Source organism: Globicephala melas, chromosome 15, assembly GCF_963455315.2.
Source record: "Globicephala melas chromosome 15, mGloMel1.2, whole genome shotgun sequence".
Lineage (NCBI taxonomy): Eukaryota > Metazoa > Chordata > Mammalia > Artiodactyla > Delphinidae > Globicephala > Globicephala melas.
In genome coordinates, this window is record NC_083328.1 from 6,604,269 (window position 1) to 6,624,838 (window position 20,570).

The 20,570-nt window shown below is 40.5% G+C and overlaps 1 protein-coding gene across 1 annotated transcript in view; it reads left to right on the forward strand.

Moving 5' to 3' along the window:
• MBLAC1 (metallo-beta-lactamase domain containing 1) overlaps positions 1-19,021 on the forward strand; it is a 38,573-nt gene extending 19,552 nt beyond the window's left edge. Inside the window, exon 3 of the mRNA XM_030845953.3 lies at positions 9,835-19,021. The gene's annotated coding sequence lies outside the window, so the exon portion shown is untranslated. The remainder of the gene's footprint in view (positions 1-9,834) is intronic.
• The last annotated feature ends 1,549 nt before the right edge of the window (positions 19,022-20,570 follow it).

A 20,570-nucleotide genomic window follows, 5' to 3' on the forward strand; every position in this document is an offset into this window, starting at 1 on the left:
AGCTTAAACAAATTAGAGAAAAATTGTGTGTCTCACATAAGGAGAAGTCTGGAAGAAGGCAGCCTGGGTGCGGGGGCACAGCAGACCTGTGATCCCAGTAGGAACCCTGGCTCCCTGTAACTTTCCTTTCAACCAAACTTAGCATTTGCTTGTTTCCTATGGTCACAAGATGTCTGCTCCCTCCCAGCACCAGAGCTGCATCTTAGGAGGTCAGGAAAAGAAAGAGAAAAGGGCAAAAGACATTCACCAGCCAAGTCTCTCTGCCCGTTAAAGAACTTTCCTGAAGCCCAACTCAGAAATGTCATTGGCTTGAAGTATGTCACATGGTAATCCCTAGTTGCAAGAAAGTCTGGGAAATGTGGCTTTTTCACCAGCCACTTTTGGTGGGGGCGGTTCACATGCAAACTCTATTTATTTTATTTATTTATGTTTTTAACATCTTTATTGGAGTATAATTGCTTTACAATGGTGTGTTAGTTTCTGCTTTATAACAAAGTGAATCAGCTCTACGTATACATATATCCCCATATCTCTTCCCTCTTGCATCTCCCTCCCTCCCACCCTCCCTATCCCACCCCTCTAGGTGGTCACAAAGCACTGAGCTGATCTCCCTGTGCTATGCGGCTGCTTCCCACTAGCTATCGGTTTTATATTTGGTAGTGTATATATGTCCATGCCACTCTCTCACTTTGTCCCAGGTTACCCTTCCCCCTCCCCGTATCCTCAAGTCCATTCTCTAGTAGGTCTGCATTTTTATTCCTGTCCTGCCCCTAGGTTCTTCATGACCCCCTTTTTTTTTTTTTAGATTCCATATATATGTGTTAGCATACGGTATTTGTTTTTCTCTTTCTGACTTACTTCACTCTGTATGACAGACTCTAGGTCCATCCACCTCACTAAAAATATCTCAATTTCATTTCTTTTTATGGCTGAGTAATATTCCATTGTATATATGTGCCACATCTTCTTTATCCATTCACTTGTTGATGGACACTTAGGTTGCTTCCATGTCCTGGCTATTGTAAATAGAGCTGCAATGAACATTGTGGTACATGACTCTTTTTGAATTATGGTTTTCTCAGGGTATATGCCCAGTAGTGGGATTGCTGGGTCGTATGGTAGTTCTATTTTTAGTTTTTTAAGGAACCTCCATACTGTTCTCCATAGTGGCTGTATCAATTTACATTCCCACCAACAGTGCAAGAGGGTTCCCTTTTCTCCACACCCTCTCCAGCATTTATTGTTTGTAGATCGAATATCCAAAGTAATCTTGAGAAAGAAAAACGGAGCTGGAGGAATCAGGCTCCCTGACTTCAGACTATACTACAGTAATCAAGGCAGTATGGTACTGGCACAAAAACAGAAATATAGATCAATGGAACAGGATAGAAACCCCAGAGATATACCCACGCACAAATGGTCACCTTATTTTTGATAAAGGAGGCAAGAATATACAATGGAGAAAAGACAGTCTCTTCAATAAGTGGTGCTGGGAAAACTGGGCAGCTACATGTAAAAGAATGAAAGTAGAACACTCCCTAACACCATACACAAAAATAAACTCAAAATGGATTAAAGACCTAAGTGTAAGGCCAGACACTATAAAACTCTTAGAGTAAACATAGGCAGAACACTCTATGACATCAATCACAGCAAGATCCTTTTGACCCACCTCCTAGAGAAATGGAAATAAAAACAAAAATAAACAAATGGGACCTAATGAAACTTAAATGCTTTTGCACAGCAAAGGAAACCATAAACAAGACAAAAAGACAACCCTCAGAATGGGAGAAAATATTTGCAAATGAAGCAACTGACAAAGGATTAATTTCCAAAATTTACAAGCAGCTCATGCAGCTCAATATCAAAAAAACAAACAACCCAATCCAAAAATGGGCAGAAGACCTCAACAGACATTTCTCCAAAGAAGATATACAGACTGCGAACAAACACATGAAAGAATGCTCAACATCATTAATCATTAGAGAAATGCAAATCAAAACTACAATGAGATGTCATCTCACACCAGTCAGAATGGCCATCATCAAAAAATCTACAAGCAAACTCTATTTAGTATCTAACCTCCATAACACACTAAGTTCATCTTACAGAAAATAAAAATATATGTATTTAAAAATTGATCTGAAAGAAGAACATAATAACTGGAACAGAAATAAACAAGTCCCAAAAGAAACAACCATAACAATACTTAATTTTGGAAATGTAATTTTCCCTAATATAATTAATTTATGTTTATGATTCATTAACTGTTCCTTAATTTTCTGCTATAATTCTGTACCATTTGTGTAACAAGCAGAAAAGTTCCAGTTTATGGGAATTACAAGAAATAGAGGACAAACTAAATGCCACCATAAGGAAGCAATCAGAAATATCCAAAGGTGGAACATTTGACAGGACAAATGGCCCTGGCTTTTCCATGCAGCAGGGCCAAGAAAAGAAAGGACTGGCCTGTATTTCAAAAAAAAATCAAGGGGCAGAACACCAGATCCTGGAATGGATGTGGATTTGCAAAAACAATTGTATAAACTCTTGAAGGACAATTGAGCAAATTTGATTATGAACTGAGTATTAGATGCAAAGAATCTACTTTTGGTTATGTTTAAAGATATTCTGGTTTTTTTTAAAGGTATATACTGAAATATTTGGGAGTGGAACATCATGATGTCTGTAATTCATTTGAAAATACTTAAGCATGTGAAAATAAAGTAAAAAGTAACATGTCTATATGCTAATGGGAATGTGATGGAAATAAGGCTATTGAGAAGGAAGATGATTTAGGAGGGAGAGGGGAAAATTGGTCGAGTGATGTTCTTTTTTTTTTTTTCTTTTTTTTTTCGAGTGATGTTCTTGAATAGGCAAGAGGGAATGAGGTTTAGAGCTGTAGTGGAAAGACCAATTGTATTTGGGAGCACGGAAAGTTTTTTCTTCATTTTGCCCAAGAAAATAGGTTAAGTCATCAGCTGAGTGTGAAGATGAGGAAGGTTTCAGGAGAGAGAAGTACAGTGGGATGAGTGCAGTGGCTCTAAAACTTCAGTGTGCATGAGTCGTCTGGAGAGCTTGTTGAAACACAGACTGAGCTCCTCCCCAGGATTTCTGATTCAGTAGGTCTGGGGTGGGGCCTGAGAAGTTGTATGTCTAACAAGCTCCCAGGTGATACTGATGCTGCCGGTCTGGGGATCACATTTTGAGAACCACCATGATTATTGTGCAGCATTAGGCCCCCTTGAGGTTTTAAAGTGAGAACATTCAGTGTGGTTGAACTTTTTCTTCATGCATGTTCAGCTGCAGAGCTGTAGTTGAAAAAGAGGCAGAGGGTTGCATGAGACAGAGATGATCACCAAGATCGTCACAGAGCTGGCTCCTTATTGCTCTGGACTCAGCCCAAATGAAACAGCCTCAGAAGCATCTTCCTCCCTCCTCATCATCTTGAACTTTCACATTACTTTTTCTCACAAATTTTTTCATTCTTCGGAGTCGTATGTATATTTATTTTGTTACTTGTTTCTGAGTCTTTTCACCAGAGTTTATGCACCACAAAACAGGAATCTTTTTTTCTTGTTGGTCACTGCTGTTTTCCTAGAACCTAGAACACTGCCTGGACATCACAGGTGCTTAATAAGTATTTATTGATGAAAAGTAGAAAGAAAGAAAAGAAAAAGAAAGAGAGAGAGAAAGAAAGAGAAAGAAAGAAAAGAAGAAAGAAAAGGAAGAAAGAAAAAGAAAGGAAGGAAGGAAGGAAAGAGAGAGGAAGGAAGAAAGAGAGAGACAAGGAAATATGAATCGCTATACAAGAAACTAAATCACAGTATTAGTTTTGACTATGAAGAGAAAAATATACAATTATAAAAATATATAATTATAAAATATATTAGACACAGATTACTATGTCTAAAATTAATGTAAATACATTAGAAAGATGGGAAGCAGGGGCTAGCTAGTTGCATTTTCTTTTCCTGAAGACAGTGTTTCCCAAATTCCCTGTTTGGACCGTGAATAGGTTGTGGTCATTGGAACTTGGGCAGTGAAGATGCATACCATTTCCATGCCTGGACATCAAACATCTCATGCAATCCTTTGTTCTCTGTCTCTCTGTCTCTGTCTCTCTTTCTCAGCTCATCAGTGGGCTGGGTGCAGAGGACAAGTAGTGACCTCTGGGGAGGCCCTAGGGGACAGTGGAGACATAGAATGAAAGGGACCTGGGTTCTCGAGTAGCAGCTTGGAGGACAGCAGTGTGGAAGGCTGCTCCCAGACACTGGCTGGACTTCAGATGAGTTCAAAATAAACTTTTGTGTCAAACAGCCACTGAAATTCCAGGGCTCTTTTTATTACTGCAAAAAAGAGAAATGTCAAAAAAGGGATTCAGGGCTTCCCTGGTGGCGCAGTGGTTAAGAATCCACCTGCCAATGCAGGAGACATGGGTTCGAGCCCTGGTCTGGGAAGATCCCACATGCCACGGAGCAACTAAGCCCGTGCGCCACAACTACTGAGCCTGCGCTCCAGAGCCCTTGAGCCACAACTACTGAGCCCACGTGCCACAACAACTGAAGCCTGCGCGCCTAGAGCCTGTGCTCCATAACGAGAGAAGCCACTGCAATGAGAAGCCCGCGCACTGCAACGAGGAGTAGCCCACGCTAGCTGCAACTAGAGAAAGCCCGCACACAGCAACGAAGACCCAATGCAGCCAAAAATAAATTAAATAAATAAATAATAATAATTTTTTTAAAAAAGGGATTCATTAGGAACTACTAGTGTATCAGTCTGTGTCCAGTCAGGATAAAGAAATCACACATTAATTGGAACAGGGAAAGTTAACATAAAGAATTATTAACTGTAGAAGAGTAAAGAGAATTCTAAAGAATACTGTAGCGATGAGGAAGAGAACCTGAATTCTGAAATAAATCTTTAGCTGATTTGCTCTAAAGTGGTATTCATTCCACTCTTTATTCCATCTGCTGAATATTCTTAAAGAATATTTCCATTTGCAAGATATCTACTGGGTTCTTTGTAGGGTATAAAGAATTCAAAGTAAGATATACACTAATCAAAATAAAATTGACTCCAGGAGGGATCTGAGCTTCTGTTCCCACCTGGCAGCGAAACAGCAGGAAAAAATGGAGTGAAGAAATGCTGGTTGGCACTGCACTCCCCCACCCTGATGTCAGTAGTGCGAAGTGTGGACCTGAACTTCCCCCTTCATCTGGAGGCAACAAGGCCATGGGAATTGGTGCTCCACTTACACCAGGGTGGCATCAGCAGGGCCCAAAGGGAGCTGAACATCCCCCCCCCAACCTGGACCTACATGCTACACCTAAACAGGGTGACTGCCTGCTAAATAGACCTGGGGTCTCACAATATACTACCTAAAATGTCCAGTATACAAGAGAAAATCACTCATCATACCAAGACCCAGGACAATCACAACTTGAATGAGAAAAGACAATCACCCAGTGCCAACACCAAGATTACTCAGATGTTGGAATTATCTGATGAGGATTTTTAAAGCAGCCATCATGAGTGTCCATCCACAGACGAATGGATAAAGAAGGTGCGGTATATATATGTAATGGAGTATTACTCAGCCATAAAAAAGAATGATATGATGCCATTTGCAGTAACATGGGTGGACCCAGAGATTATCATACTAAGTGAAGTGTCAGACAGAGAAAGACAAATACTGTATGATATCACTTATATGTGGAATCAAAAAAATACAAATGCACTTATTTACAAAACAGAAATAGACTCACAGGCATAGAAAACAAACTTATGGTTACTAAAGGGGAAAGGGGGAGAGGGATAAATTAGCTGAACTTTTCTCAAAAGCATGATAAGCAAGTGCTACAATTAGTCTGATGCCAACTTTACAGTTGAGTTCACAGAGATCATGGTCACTGAACAACTGGCTATAGCTTTTCTATTTTACCTTCCTACTCTTCAGGTACCTTCAAGACTTGTACTTGATTCTGGCTGCTTGGCATATACTTTTGTTTAAAGTAATCGCTATAGATATTGTGTCTGTTTTTCTTTTCTAAATGGGAGATAAGTCACAAGTCCTGTGATAGTTTTCTCTTTTCCATTAGTCTTTTTTTTTTTTGGCTGTGCTGTGTCTTTGTTGCTGCTCATGGGCTTTCTCTAGTTGCGGCGAGCCGGGGCTACTCTTTGTTGCGGTGCACAGGCTTCTCATTGTGGTGGCTTCTCATTGCGGTGGCTTCTCTTGTTGCGGAGCATGGGCTCTAGGCGCGCGGGCTTCAGTAGTTGTGGCATGCGGGCTCAGTCGTTGTGGCTCGCAGGCTCTAGAGCGCAGGCTCAGTAATTGTGGTGCACGGGCTTAGTTACTCCGCGGCATGTGGGATCTTCCCGGACCAGGGCTCGAACCAGTGTCCCCTGCATTGGCAGGCGGATTCTTAACCACTACACCACCAGGGAAGCCCTGATTGTGGGCAACTTTTATTTTCACCTTTTTGCTTATGCATGTTTCCTAATGTTGCTACAATTCTTCTGTATTGTTCGGTTTTTAAAATAGGTTTTAAAATGTTAACTGCCTTCATCAACAAACCTCCTCCATCTCTTTGCCCTAGGGATGCAGTTTCATTTAGGGACCCTACACAAAACCCATCATGCTTTCTTTTCCTTCCCATTTTTGCACCTTTTGGGCTCCAGTCTCCACTGTCCTAAGCTGCATCTAGTCCTAATGACAAAAGAATTAGATGTCACTATTTTCCTTAACCCCAAGACTCAAATTGTTTCCTTTCCCCCTTACCTCCTCTGCCTTCATTTCTCCAAGAGAAATAACCTCAAATCCATCCTCTAGAGTTGTATGGTTGAGGAGCTAAATGTGACTATTGACTTAAGAGAAAAACAGAAATGAAACCCACCCCATCCCTTCCTAATTCCTGAATATTTTACTTCTTCCTTTTTTTGGGGAGAGGTGGATGGGTGGGGGTGGTCTTCTCCTTTCACAATCTTTTTCCTTTTCTCTGCAAAGAAATACATAACACACCTCCACCACTCCCCTCAAAAACCCTGGATTCGGGTCATACCCACTGTTAATATCTAGCTACTTACTGCATATCTTGCATAACTTGCTTAACTTGTTTCTTCTGTAATGAAATTAATCATACCTACCTTATTTACATTACAAAGTGGTTGAGTTGGTAAATATAACCTGAAAAAGCTCTGAAGACATAAAATGCACATTACAAATTCTGAATGAGGCATGATTGTTTGTTCTTTTTCTCCTCCTCTTATTCTTCTACTTCCGGCCTCCTTTGATTACTAGTTAGGTTTTCTTCCTTTTCTGCTCTTTCTCCTTTCCTCTTTCTCCCTCCTCATCAATCTCTTTTCTTATTTATTTATTTATAAAAATTGAAGTATAGTTGATTTACAATATTGTGTTAGTTTCCAGTGTAGAGCAAAGTGATTCAGTTACACGTATATATGTATATATCTATATTCTTTTTTTTCAATTCTTTTCCATTATAGTTTACTACAAGATATTGAATATAGTTCCCTGTGCTATACAGTAAATCCTTGTTGTTTATTTTATATATGGTAGTGTGCCTCTGTTAATCCCATACTCCCAATTTATCCCTCCCCGCCCCCTTCCCCTTTGGTAACCATAGTTTGTTTTCTATGTCTGTGAGTCTGTTTCTGTTTTGTAAATAAGTTAATTTGTACTATTTTTTTGATTCCACATATGAGTGGTGTCATATAATATTTGTCTTTCTCTGACTTACTTCACTTAGTACGATAATCTCTAGGTCCATCCTTGTTGCTGCAAATGGCATTATTTCATTTTTTTTATGGCTGAGTAGTATTGCATGTATGTATGTATATATACATATGTAAATGTATATATATCTTCTTTATCCGTTCATCTGTTGATGGACACCTAGGTTGCTTCCACGTCTTGGCTATTGTGAATAGTGCTGCTATGAACGTTGGGGTGTATGTATCTTTTCTTTTTTTTTTCCATGTTTAAAAATACATTTTAATATGAGAAATAAACTACATCAAAATAACAATAGTGGGGCTTCCCTGGTGGCGCAGTGGTTAAGAATCCGCCTGCCAATGCAGGGGACACTGGTTCGAGCCCTTGTCCGGGAAGATCCCACATGCTGCGGAGCACCTAAGCCCATGTGCCACAACTACTGAGCCTGCATACCACAACTATTGAAGCCCGCGCACCTAGAGCCCGTGCTCCACCACAAGAGAAGGCACCACAATGAGAAGCCTGAGCACCACAACGTAGAGTAGCCCCCGCTCGCTGCAATTAGAGAAAGCCCACACAAAGCAACAAAGACCCAACACGGCCAAAAATAAATAAATAAAAAATAAATTAATTAACAAAAATAATAATAGTGATTGTAGTTGAGGTCTTGGGACTGTTGGTGCCTTTTCTCCTAATTTCTAAGTCTTTTATAATATGAACAGATTTATTTTTTTTCACATGTATAAGAATTTTATTGTTGCATTGTTTTTTAAAATTTTTATTGGAGTATAGTTTCTATTGGAGTATAGATTTACAATGTTGTGTTAGTTTCTGCTGTACAGCAAAATGAATCAGTTATACATATACATATATCCACTCTTTTTTAGATTCTTTTTCCATATAGGTCATTAGAGTATTGAGGAGAGTTCCCTGTGTTATAAAGTAGGTCCTTATCAGTTATCTATTTTATATATGGTAGTGTGTATATGTCAATCCCAATCTCCCAATTTATCCCTCCCCCGCTTTCCCTCCTGGTAACCATAAGTTTTTTTTCTACATCTGTGACTCTATTTCTGTAGATAAGTTCATTTGTATCATTTTTTTAGAATCCACATATAAGCAATAGTGCATGGTATTAGTCTTTGTCTGACTTATTTCACTTAGTATGATAATCTCTAGGTCCATCCATATTGCTGCAAATGGCATTATTTCATACTTTTTTATGGCTGAGTAATATTCCATTGTATATATCTATCACATCTTCTTTATCCATTCATCTGTCGATGGACATTTAGGTTACTTCCATGTCTTGGCTACTGTAAATAGTGCAGCTATGAACATTAGGGTGTGTGTATATTTTCAAACTATGGTTTTCTCCAGATATATGCCCAGGAGTGGGATTGCTGGATCATACAGTAGTTCTATTTTTATTTTTTTAAGGAACCTCCATACTGTTCTTCACAGTGGCTGCACCAATTTACATTGCCACCAACAGTTACGAGGGTTCCCTTTTCTCTACATCCTCGTCAGTATTTGTTATTTGTGTTCCTTTTGATGATAACCATTCTGACAGGTGTGAGTTGGTATCTCACTGTGGTTTTAATTTGCATTTCCCTGATGATTAGTAATGTTTAGCATTTTTTCATGTGCCTGTTGGCCATCTGCATTTCCTCTCTGAAAATGTCTATTCAGTTCTGCCCATTATTTAATCAGGTTGTTTGGGGTGTTTTTGATATTGAGCCCTATGTGCTGTTTGAAAATTAAGCCCTTGTCAGTCACGTTGTTTGCAAATATTTTCTCGCATTCTATAGGTTGTCTTTTCATTTTGCTTATGGTTTCCTTTGCTGTGCAAAAGCATTTAAGTTTAATTAGGTCCCATTTGTTTATTTTTGCTTTTATTTCCATTACTCTAGGCAACGGAGCCAAAACGTACTGCTGCTATTTATGTCAGAGAATGTTTTGCGAACATTCTCTTCTACGAGTTTTATGGTGTCCTGTCTTACATTTAAGTCTTTAAGCCATTTTGAGTTTATTTTTGTGTATGATGTGAGGGAGTGTTCTAACTACCCACCTCTTTTCATTTATTCCTTCTGCAAACATAGATCAACGGCTGGGTCAGGCACGCTGCTAGAATGCTTTGAAGAGCTCAACGCTAAAGCGGGAACCCAGCTTAGACTAGTAGCTGCAGTATGATGCTGTAATTTCTAGAATAACACAGAGGACCCTGCGATTGATTCTGGGCACAGGAGAGTCTTCCCAGAGGAAGTGGTGGTTTGAAGAGGGCTTTAAAGAATGAAATAGTTCACAGATAGGCAGAGGAGGGAGGGAAGAGCATCCCAGACAGAAGAGCCACCTGCAGAGAGAGAAAAACGGATAATCCCAGGAAGACAGAGGCAGAAGATGCAGCCAGAATGGAAGATTACAGCCAGATCACGACGTATTTTTTTAAACCTGACTAGAGAGTTCAGACTTATAACCGAATTCAGAGTTTGCTAGCTTTGTTTTCGTTGTGGTCTTGGGAGAGGGCTTACAGGATCACTGAGAGGTCTCCCTGTCAGGCGAGAGGGGGTTGCAGGGCACCAGCTGTGTGGGAATAATTAGCATCTTCTCATCCCAAACACTTCCCAACCCTGACCTACTCACTCTTTACTTCTCTCTTGCTTTGTTTTTCTCCCTCCTCGCTACCCTACTCCCTCTCCTTTCCCTACTGCCCTTCACCACTCTGGGCTCTCAGTGCATTTGGGGCAGGAAAGCATGGTCAATAGCATTAGGAATTCTGTGCAAGTGCACTGGTGCCCACGTGGTGGGTGTGAAGGGGAGGAGGTAAAACGGGTCCCCCACCGAGGATCACAATTACTCACTTGGTCATGGGGGGAAGTGAAATAAAGCACAAGGGAACAAAAAATGAGAGCAACGGGCATGGGATTTGTGGGCGGGGTTTTCCTACCAAAGAGGCAAGAGGTAAATTCATGTCCACGTTCGAATTTTTTTTAATGTATGAAAAAAAAGTGGGTCTGAATTATGGGTTGTGAGAAAGTAAAGTTTCCTTTGCTCCTGCCAGGGTCCTGAGCAGCCTCTCAGAGTGATTCAGGGCCATCACCCACCACCCCAGGATGTCCCCCAATTGTGACAGGCAGGACCAACTATAAAATTTCACTCAGAACATGTATTCTCAACAGGAGCAGTATCATCTCCAAGGAGATAAAAGTGGTTTGGGGCGGGGGGCAGGGAGTGAAAAGAACCTTGGATATTATTGTACAACGGTTAGTGGCCCTCCAAAGGGCCACTGTACATAAACAAATATATGTTATATCTGTGGTATTAAGATTTTATGAAAGGATAGCCATTAGGAAAATAAAATTGTCTAGAAAGTTTCCTAAGGGGCATGATAATTTTTAAAAAGTTGACAACCACTAATTCAGAGGAAAACATCAAATTCCTACATATGCCCCTATGAGATCAGGCCCATTACCTCCCTGAACACAGAAAGTTCCACACTGGCCTCTGCCGATTCTCCAGTACATCAGGCACACTCATCCGTGCGCACACTGAGCCTTGGCATTATGTGACCTCTGCCGCGGATACTCTGTCCCGGGTTTCCTCCAGGCGAACTTCACCTCCTTCCGGTCTTCGCTCGACTCTTCTCAATGTCTCCTCAGAGAGACCCACCATGACCACCCTATTTAATACTGCAGCACACTCTGGATCCCATTTGCCCTGATCTACTTTTGCTTTTTTTTCCCCATAGCACTTATCATCTTCTTTTCATACATTTAATTCATATATGCCATGTCCACGTATAAATTAGTAAGATTTTACTAGACATTGCATGTTAACTTTTTTGCATCATTACTGCCTATATATTTTAACTTTACCAACAACAACAGACAACAGCAACAAAACCTTCTCTAAAGACTACAGACAGTGATAAGACAGAGCAGTCGTCACTTTGCTATGCTCAAGTATATGGAAGTCTTCTGTTGGTGATGAAATACACAACCCTCTCCCCTCACTGAAGAGTATAGCCTGAAACAGAAATGGAACAAGTTAAAAGATAATACAAAATGACGTGCAGTTTTAAGACAACTAAAACTAGATGTAGGTCCAAAGTCGTTAAACTTTCCACCAACTGGTGATGACTGGCTGTGTCAGAATCATCTCGGGGAACTTTTGAAAAGAGTGTCCTGAGACACATTTCCCAGTTTTCAATTTTAGTATTGTTCAGGGTGGGAGCAGAGCTAATCTCAGGTATTTCTAGCACACAACAGATTTAAGAACTACAAGCTCCATTTTATTAAAGCATTTTTTAAAATATTTATTTATTTGTTGTGCCGGGTCTTAGTTGTGGCAGGCGGGCTTCTTAGTTGTGGCATGCATGTAGGATCTAGTTCCCTGGCCAGGGATTGAACCCGGGCCCCCTGAATTGAGAGCACAGAGCCTTAAACACTGCGCCACCAGGGACATTCTACAAGCTCCATTTTAGAATTAATCAGAAGCACCACAGCACAAGCCAATTTAAAAATTTACATGAGATAAGGACCCAATTTAGTAGCTTTTCACCGAGTCACTGAAGCAGACATAAACATTGTCTTTACACAGGACTACATAGATAGGTGGAACAAGATGAAAAGGAGGCCACTTGCTACAGCAACTGATGGCAGTGTTCTACCGTCTGATTTCCCTGGTCCACCAAGTAGGTTCTAAAGCGATGCATTATCAACTTTTCAAACAATTAGACTGAGTGGAACCATAGCAGCGAGGATGCATGCTGCTTCTACCAAATCCACAGGGCCCCGAACACTGGTGACACCAGTGCACCTATATATTACTGAAACAAAAGTACCAAGAAATAATTACATAAGACGCACCGATAGTTTCTGTGTGGGACAGGGCTGGGGCCGTGGGGGGAGGTGTCAGTGATTAATGTTGATCCTGAACCGCTGAAGGGCTGCAATCCAGAATTTGAAAAACAGACCCACTTCAATACTTCACTTCATAGGTAGGAAAACACGAGTCTGTAGATACGCCATTTCACTATCTCAGTTAAATCTTCCGTGTGACCTTTCGTTTACCAAACTCCCACCATGAAATCTCTCTACAACATAACCTCAAATGATGTCCATCTCCAAGCTCTGCATTCTCTTCCTGCAAAGGCTGGCTTCCACCAAAGGACCTAGAACAAGGCCACCAAACCTCTCACCTTACAAGCCCTGTTGCCAAAGAAAGTGACCCATACTTTCTCCTCGAGGGCAAAAATTCTAAGACAACATAAGTTAGGTAGATCATCCATTACATATGCAATCAACTGGAGCAGTTGCACAGGAATGTCCATTCTAGCCATAAGTAACCAGGAGGAAAAATAGAGCATGGGGCAGACAATGGATAGATGTACACTAAAAATGATAAAACTGTTTTTAGAGACATTTCTCTTGGCTATAACAAATAATTTAAAGTAGGCTGCTTACAGGTAAAAATCACAATGAACAGCATTATCAATTAAACAATTCCCAAAGCTAGTGATTTTAGCTAAATAATTATACATTGGAACCTTCTAAGAAGGCTGCTAATAAACTAAACTGTGTCAAAATTTGCAGTTTTACAGTCAGACTTGAAAGCCAAGGTAAGCAACTACTTTGTATAGCTATTACCTCTGATCAAGGCATAAGAATTCACTCAGACAGATAACATTCATAACCTACCTAAAAATAGGATAGCTCATAATTTTTCTAAACTGTTCTTCCCTGCTGTGGACAGCCCTTGATCTCTGACTATAAAGCTTGGCAAGCTTTGTCAAACGCTGTTAGTTTTATAAGTTACTAAAAACCTCTATAAATAAAGCCTCATTTCTCAAATCTGGACAGTTCTCTCATTCTGAATGTCTAAACATTTAGGTCACAAGTTGAAATACCAGTAGAAGAATATTCGTCTTTAGGCAGGTTGTATAGTTACCACATGGCAAGAAACTGACAAGAAAACGTAAACATTCAGAGCATAAAAATACTTCAAAGCATTATGAACTTTGAACTTAGTACACTTTCCTAAATTTTAGTATTTCCAAATACAGGAAAAGCAGACTGCTGTAGGATCTTAGATGATTTAAGCTAACTTAATAAATGAATGAATCTTTTCCAGTCCTGGGAAACGTATAGTCCTAGAAGGAACTATAAATTCAATTGAGTGTGGAAAAAAAGTATGTGGCCAGGGCTGAGGATGTGACTCATGACCACATTACTAATTCTGTCTGGGACCCCTTCCTTAGGGTCATAAGAATAACTAGAAATTGAGGCATGTTAAAGCTGTATCTGGAGCCTAGCCAGAGCGAGAGGGATTCTTTTCTTGGGCCTCATTCATGAAGAGCCTCAAATGTAGGTTTTGAACAGTCCCCGAAAGGGGGTTGGTCATATCTTCAGCCAGAGACATGCCCACTATAAAGGAAGGAGACTTTCAGCCTACAGTTTAACCGGTGTCTCATTACAGCATCCTGCCTCAAGGATTAACTTTGTAAACCCTGCAATTATTGCATGACTATCAAAATTATAAAGGTTTGTAATGTCTCCCTGTTAAAAGCATTCATTTGTTAAATGTATCTAGTTCAATCGTGCCACAATTTTGGAACCCTGCTTTTGCTTCTCTTTGGTTTTCACATACTACTAAATTTGAGAAATGGAGGTGGCTTGGGCTTTAAGAGAGCCTGCATAGGTCACATAGTCTTGGCCCCTCTTGGCCACAGAGAACCAAGGAAGTGGACTCTGCAACATTACATGGCGCTTGCAGGCTGCCAGGTCCCAGTCCCCAAATGCCTCCTACCCTTCTGGTTCCCCAAGCTTCCTCCAAGATATGTTCTTACAAAGCACATTCCTTCCCTTTTGCTCAGTTATCCCATAATACTCCTGAGTAGGGGCAGGGGTAAAAAAGGGAAAGTGGGAAGGATCACCCAGGAGTGCTGCCTGTGATACTGTGATTTATGATAAGAAATATATATTTGGTCTTTGTCCCATTTCTGGCACAGAGCTCCTAAAACCCTTAGAGTTTCCTAAGTGAGGAGAGCAACAAAGGTGTCTTTCGTTATGTTGATGAGGTGACTCTGAGGTTCTGGACTGGTTGTCATTGGAGCCAACCAAGGGATTAGGGGGTTGGAACTTTCAGTCTCACCATCCCCACCTCCTACACCAATGGTCAATGATTCAATCAATCATGACTGTAAGGAAGTCTCCATAAAAACTCAAAAGGACGGGATTTGGAGAACTTCTGGGTTGGAGATTCAGGAAGAATTGTTCACTCGGAGAGAGGATGGAAGCTTCGCTGCCCTTTCCCCATACCTTGCCCTGTGCCTCTCTTCCATCTGGCTCTTCCTGAGTTCCATCCTTCTATGATAAACCAGTGATCTAGCAAGCAAAATCTTTCTCAGAGTTTTGTGAGCCACTCCAGCAAATTAATCAAACCCGAGGAGGGGGTTGTTGGAACCTCCAATCTAGAGCCAGTTGATCAAAAACACAGGTGTTAACCTGGGCTTTGACTGGTCTCTGAAGTGGGGGATGGGGCAGTCTTGTAGACAGAGCCCTTAAACTGTGTAATTTGATGCTATCTCTAGGTAGATAGTGTTAGAATTGAGTGGAATTTTGTTGAATTCTCAGACTCCCAGCTGGTGCCCCAAGAATTCTTTGTTAGTGTGGGGACCACCCTGCAACACACACACATAGCAGTGAAGTCCAAGAACGCTTTTACAGGCCCAGGTATGAATGCTGCCATGAAAACCATCACAGCAAATGGGCACCCGCCCTCTTGGGGTTTTGTGGCTGTGATGGTTCATTTTATATGCCAGTTTGGCTAGGTTGTGTGCCCAGTTGTCTGGTCAAACACCAGTCTAGATGTTGCTGTTGAAGGAAACCAGAATACGTTGCTCCAAAATCTGCCTCTTTGACATAAAAATTACTTTGCGCTAAAGGTATTTTTACCAGTAGGTGCAAGAAGGATGCTCTGACTCTCCCCTTTTTCTTCCTGAAAGCAGGAGATGAGACCTTCATATGGAAGATGTGTCCATCTCCTACCAGAAGGAAAGTAACATTCTTATCATCAAGGATGGGAAGTTAAGACTTGGAAAATTCTGTAAAACAGACCTTATTAAAATAATTCCTGTCTTTCCACAGTTTAGTTGCTTTTCCACAATCACCTCTTTGCTCAACCTGGTATAAAAGCATGTAGGTTTTACCACTTCTTTGGCAGAAACATGAAAAACAAAGCTATGTATTATTTAGAAATCTATCTCAAAATGATAAAGAAGATCAAGGAAGTGACAAAAAAAATCTGAAATTATGGTTACTTCTGGGGTAGAGAGGGGGATGGGATAGAGAGACACACAAAGGATTTCAAAGAGTTGATAGTTGCTATAGACTGAATGTTTGTGTCTCTCTGCATCCCCAACCTGCCAGATTCATATTAATCCTTAATTTGATGGTATTTGGAGGTGGGGACTTTGGGAAGTGCTTAGGTCATGAGGGTGGAGCCCTCATGAATGGCTTGAACACCCTTGAAAATAGACCCGAGCGAAAGACTTGTACTCAGAAAACTATAAAACACTGATGAAAGAAATCAAAGATGACATAAACAGATGGAGAAATATACCATGTTCTTGGATTGCAAGAATCAATATTGTGAAAATGACTATACTACCCAAAGAAATCTAATGATTCAATGCAATTCCTATCAAACTACCAATGGCATTCTTCACAGAATTAGAATAAAAAATTTTACAATTCATATGGAAAAACAAAAGACCCCAAATAGCCAAAGCAATCTTGAGAAAGAAAAATGGAGCTGGAGGAATCCGGCTCCCCGACTTAAGCTATACTACAAAGCTACAGTAATCAAGACAGTATGGAACTGGCACAAAAACAGAAATATAGATCAGTGGTACAGGATAGAAAGCCCAGAGGTAAACCCACGCACATATGGTCACCTAATTTATGACAAAGGAGGCAAGAACACACAATGGAGAAAAGACAGCCTCTTCAATAAGTGGTGCTGGGAAAACAGGACAGCTATATGTAAAAGAATGAAATTAGAACACTCCCTAACACCTTACACAAAAATAAACTCAAAATGGATTAAAGACCTAAATGTAAGACCAGACACTATAAAACTCTTAGAGGAAAAAATAGGAAAAACACTCTTTGACATAAACCACAGCAAGATCTTTTTTGAACCACCTCCTAGAGTAATGAAAATAAAAACAAAAATAAACAAATGGGACCTAATGAAACTTAAAAGCTTTTGCACAGCAAAGGAAACCATAAACAAAATAAAAAGACAACCCTCAGAATGGGAGAAAATATTTGCAAATGAAACAATGGACAAAGGATTAATCTCCAAAACATACAAACAGCTCATGGAGCTCAAAATCAAAAAAACAAACAGTCCAATCAAAAAATGGGTAGAAGACCTAAATAGACATTTCTCCAAAGAAGATATACAGATTACCAACAGACACATGAAAGAATGCTCAACATCACTAATCATTAGAGAAATGCAAATCAAAACTACAATGAGGTATCACCTCACACCAGTTAGAATGGGCATCATCAGAAAATCTACAAACAGCAAATGCTGGAGAGGGTGTGGAGAGAAGGGAACCCGCTTGCACTGTTGGTGGGAATGTAATTTGATACAGCCACTATGGAGAACAGTATGGAGGTTCCTTAAAGAACTAAAAATAGAACTACCATATGACCCAGCAATCCCACTACTGGGCATATACCTTGAGAAAACCATAATTCAAAAAGAGACATGTACCACAGTGTTCATTGCAGCACTATTTACAATAGCCAGGACATGGAAGGAACCTAAGTATCCATCGACAGATGAATGGATAAAGAAGATGTGGCACATATATACAATGGAATATGACTCAGCCATAAAAAGAAACGAAATTGAGTTATTTGTAGTGAGGTGGATGGACCTGGAGTCATACAGAGTGAAGTAAGTCAGAAAGAGAAAAACCAATACCGTATGCTAATGCATGTATACAGAATTAAAAAAAAATATATAAGGTACTGATGAACCTAGTGGCAGGGCAGGAATAAAGACGTATACAGAGAATGATCTTGAGGACACGGCGGGGAGGGGGAAGCTGGGGCAAAGTGAGAGTAGCATGGACATATATAAACTACCAAATGTAAAATAGTCAGCTAGTGGGAAGCAGCAGCATAGCACAGGGAGATCAGCTCGGTGCTTTGCAACAACCTACAGGGGTGGAATAGGGTGGGTGGGAGGGAGGCTCAAGAGGGAGGGGATATGGGGATATATGTATGCATATGGCTGATCCACTTTGTTGTACAACAGAAACTAACACAGTATTGTGAAGCAATTATACACCAATAAAGATCTATTAAAAAAGAAAATAGACCCCAGAGACCTCTCACACCTTCCACCATGTGAGGACACAGCACAGATGTCATCTGTGAAACGGGAAGTGGGCATTCGCCAGACACCAAATCTGCTAGCGCCTTGATCTTGGACTTCCCAGCCTCCAGAACTGTGAGAAATAAATGTTTGTTGTTTATAAACCACCCAGTCTATTCTTTTATAGCCGCCTGAATGGTCTATGGCAGTAATATTCTATTTCTTAAGATCTAAGTGTCTCTCTCTCTCTCTCTCTCTGTCTCATTCTCTGTGTGTGTGCATACATACACACTGTTATTAATACATAAAAGATTCAATAATTTAAAAAATCTTAAAAAAATAAAGTAGGTCTTGTGACCCAGCAATTTCACCCCAAGGTATTTACCCAACAGAAATGTATACGTATGTTCACCAAAAGACATGAACTGGATCATTCATGGAAGCTTTAGTCCTAATAACTCACAATTGGAAACTACCCAAGTGCCCATCAATGGTTGGATGGATAAATAAATTGTGTCACATGCACACAATGAAACACTATAGAGCAATGAGAATGAACGAACGAAACCCCCACATGGCAACATGAATGAATCACACAACCTTGATGGTAAATGAGAGGAGTCAATCACACAGGAGTACATTCTGTGTGATTCCATTTACGTCAAGTACAGAAACAGGCAAAACGACTCAATGCTGTTAGAAGTCCCTTTCTCCATGGGAGAAAGGTTGAGACTGGACAAGAAGGGCGCTTCGGGAGCTGTAATGCTGTTTTTTCATCTGGATGCTGGTGCATGTGCGTTCAGTTTGTGAAGAGGTACTGTGCTGTACATTATGATGTGTGAACTTTTCCTGTATGTATATTATGCTTGAATAAAGGTTTTTTAACATCTTTATTGGAGTATAATTGCTTTACAATGGTGTGTTAGTTTCTGCTTTTGAATAAAGTTTAACAACAAAGTCGGGTGAGAGGATGTAGAAGGTCAGGGTGGTGATGGGTGTGCTGTTTTCTATCAAGGGGACAGGATCAGGTTCTCGGATAAGGTGAAAACTGGACGGAAACCCTGAGGGAGTTCGCTGTGCAAGTATCTGTATACCTTGAGGAAGAATATTAAGAATATTGTGATGAAGATAATGGGCACGATTAGATCAGTTGTGATACCTGAATCCTGGAATGCTAAGTAGCCTTAGAGACTGGGAGATGTGACACTGACATGGGAGAAAACTGATGACTATGAACAGTGCAAACTGGATGACACATAGCATTTGTAATAGCCACAATTTAATTTTTCGATTATGTAAATACACATAAAATGAAAAGAAAGAAAGAAAGAAAAAAGAATACGCTGGTGAGTGCTCACTGAGCTTATTTTAGACAATGAGTTCTTGAAGATGAGAACCTGGTCCACCTTGAAATTCCAGTGTCTACCTCAGTACCTAGCACGTTGCTAACCTACAAATTGAATAATTTTTTTCTATATTATTCCAGCTGCTCCCAGGATTTCCTTCTGGTTTTTAGAGACTTTTTGTTTCGGCCTCGTGGTCTCTAACTTTGCTCTTTGCCCTTTCTTCTTTTGAAAAGGAGGGAACAAATCGTGAGGCATGAAACAACGTGTTTTCGTCCATCCCAGTGGCGGAGCTGGCCTCCTCCTTTCTAAGCCGTTTCCAAATGATCCCAACACCCCGTCTCTCAGCCTAGCAGAGCCTCCTGACTGGACACCACACATTTTAAAATTTACCCCCAACTCGACCCCTCCCAATGCACACATCTTGTCCCATGGGTCCTAAGGGGCTCATTTCTAGTGTAGCACTTACTACACGTCACTGTGACACTTTGTTTGCCTGCCTCGCTCACTTACAAGCTGAGCAGTTATGGGGTCAAAGTACATGACTCTGACTCTTACCCTATAGTCTTTTTAAAAATTAATTTTTAAAAATTTAATTGCACTGTAGTCTTTGAAAAGTGTTGGTTGAAGGGGTGGGTCAAGGTTAAGAGAATCAAGAAAGGCAGACTTGGGGTTGGGAAGTTTGTTGATGGCTGTTCGATAGGGTAAGAATTGGTACTAGGAAAATAAGAGGCAAGGACATCTAGTTTCAAAGCAAACAACAACCACCCCAAAAAAATCAGAATCGAAAAGAAAAAGAATGCTAACCGAGGCAGCAAAGATGCCAAGCCCACAGAAACCAGCCATAAGTTAACCACTGTATTAGTCAGGGTTCTCCAGAGAATAAGGCGAAGGGGGGTGGAGGGAGAGAGAGAGTATTTATTTTAAGGAATTAGCTCACAAAGTGTGGGGACTGGCAAGTCTCGAATCTGTAGGGTAGGTCAGCAGCCTGGAAATTCAGGCAAGAGCTGATATTGCAGTTTTGAGTGTGAAATCCACAGGGCAACAGGCCAGACTCGGGAGGGTTTCTATGTTATTCAAGTCTTGATGAGAATTCC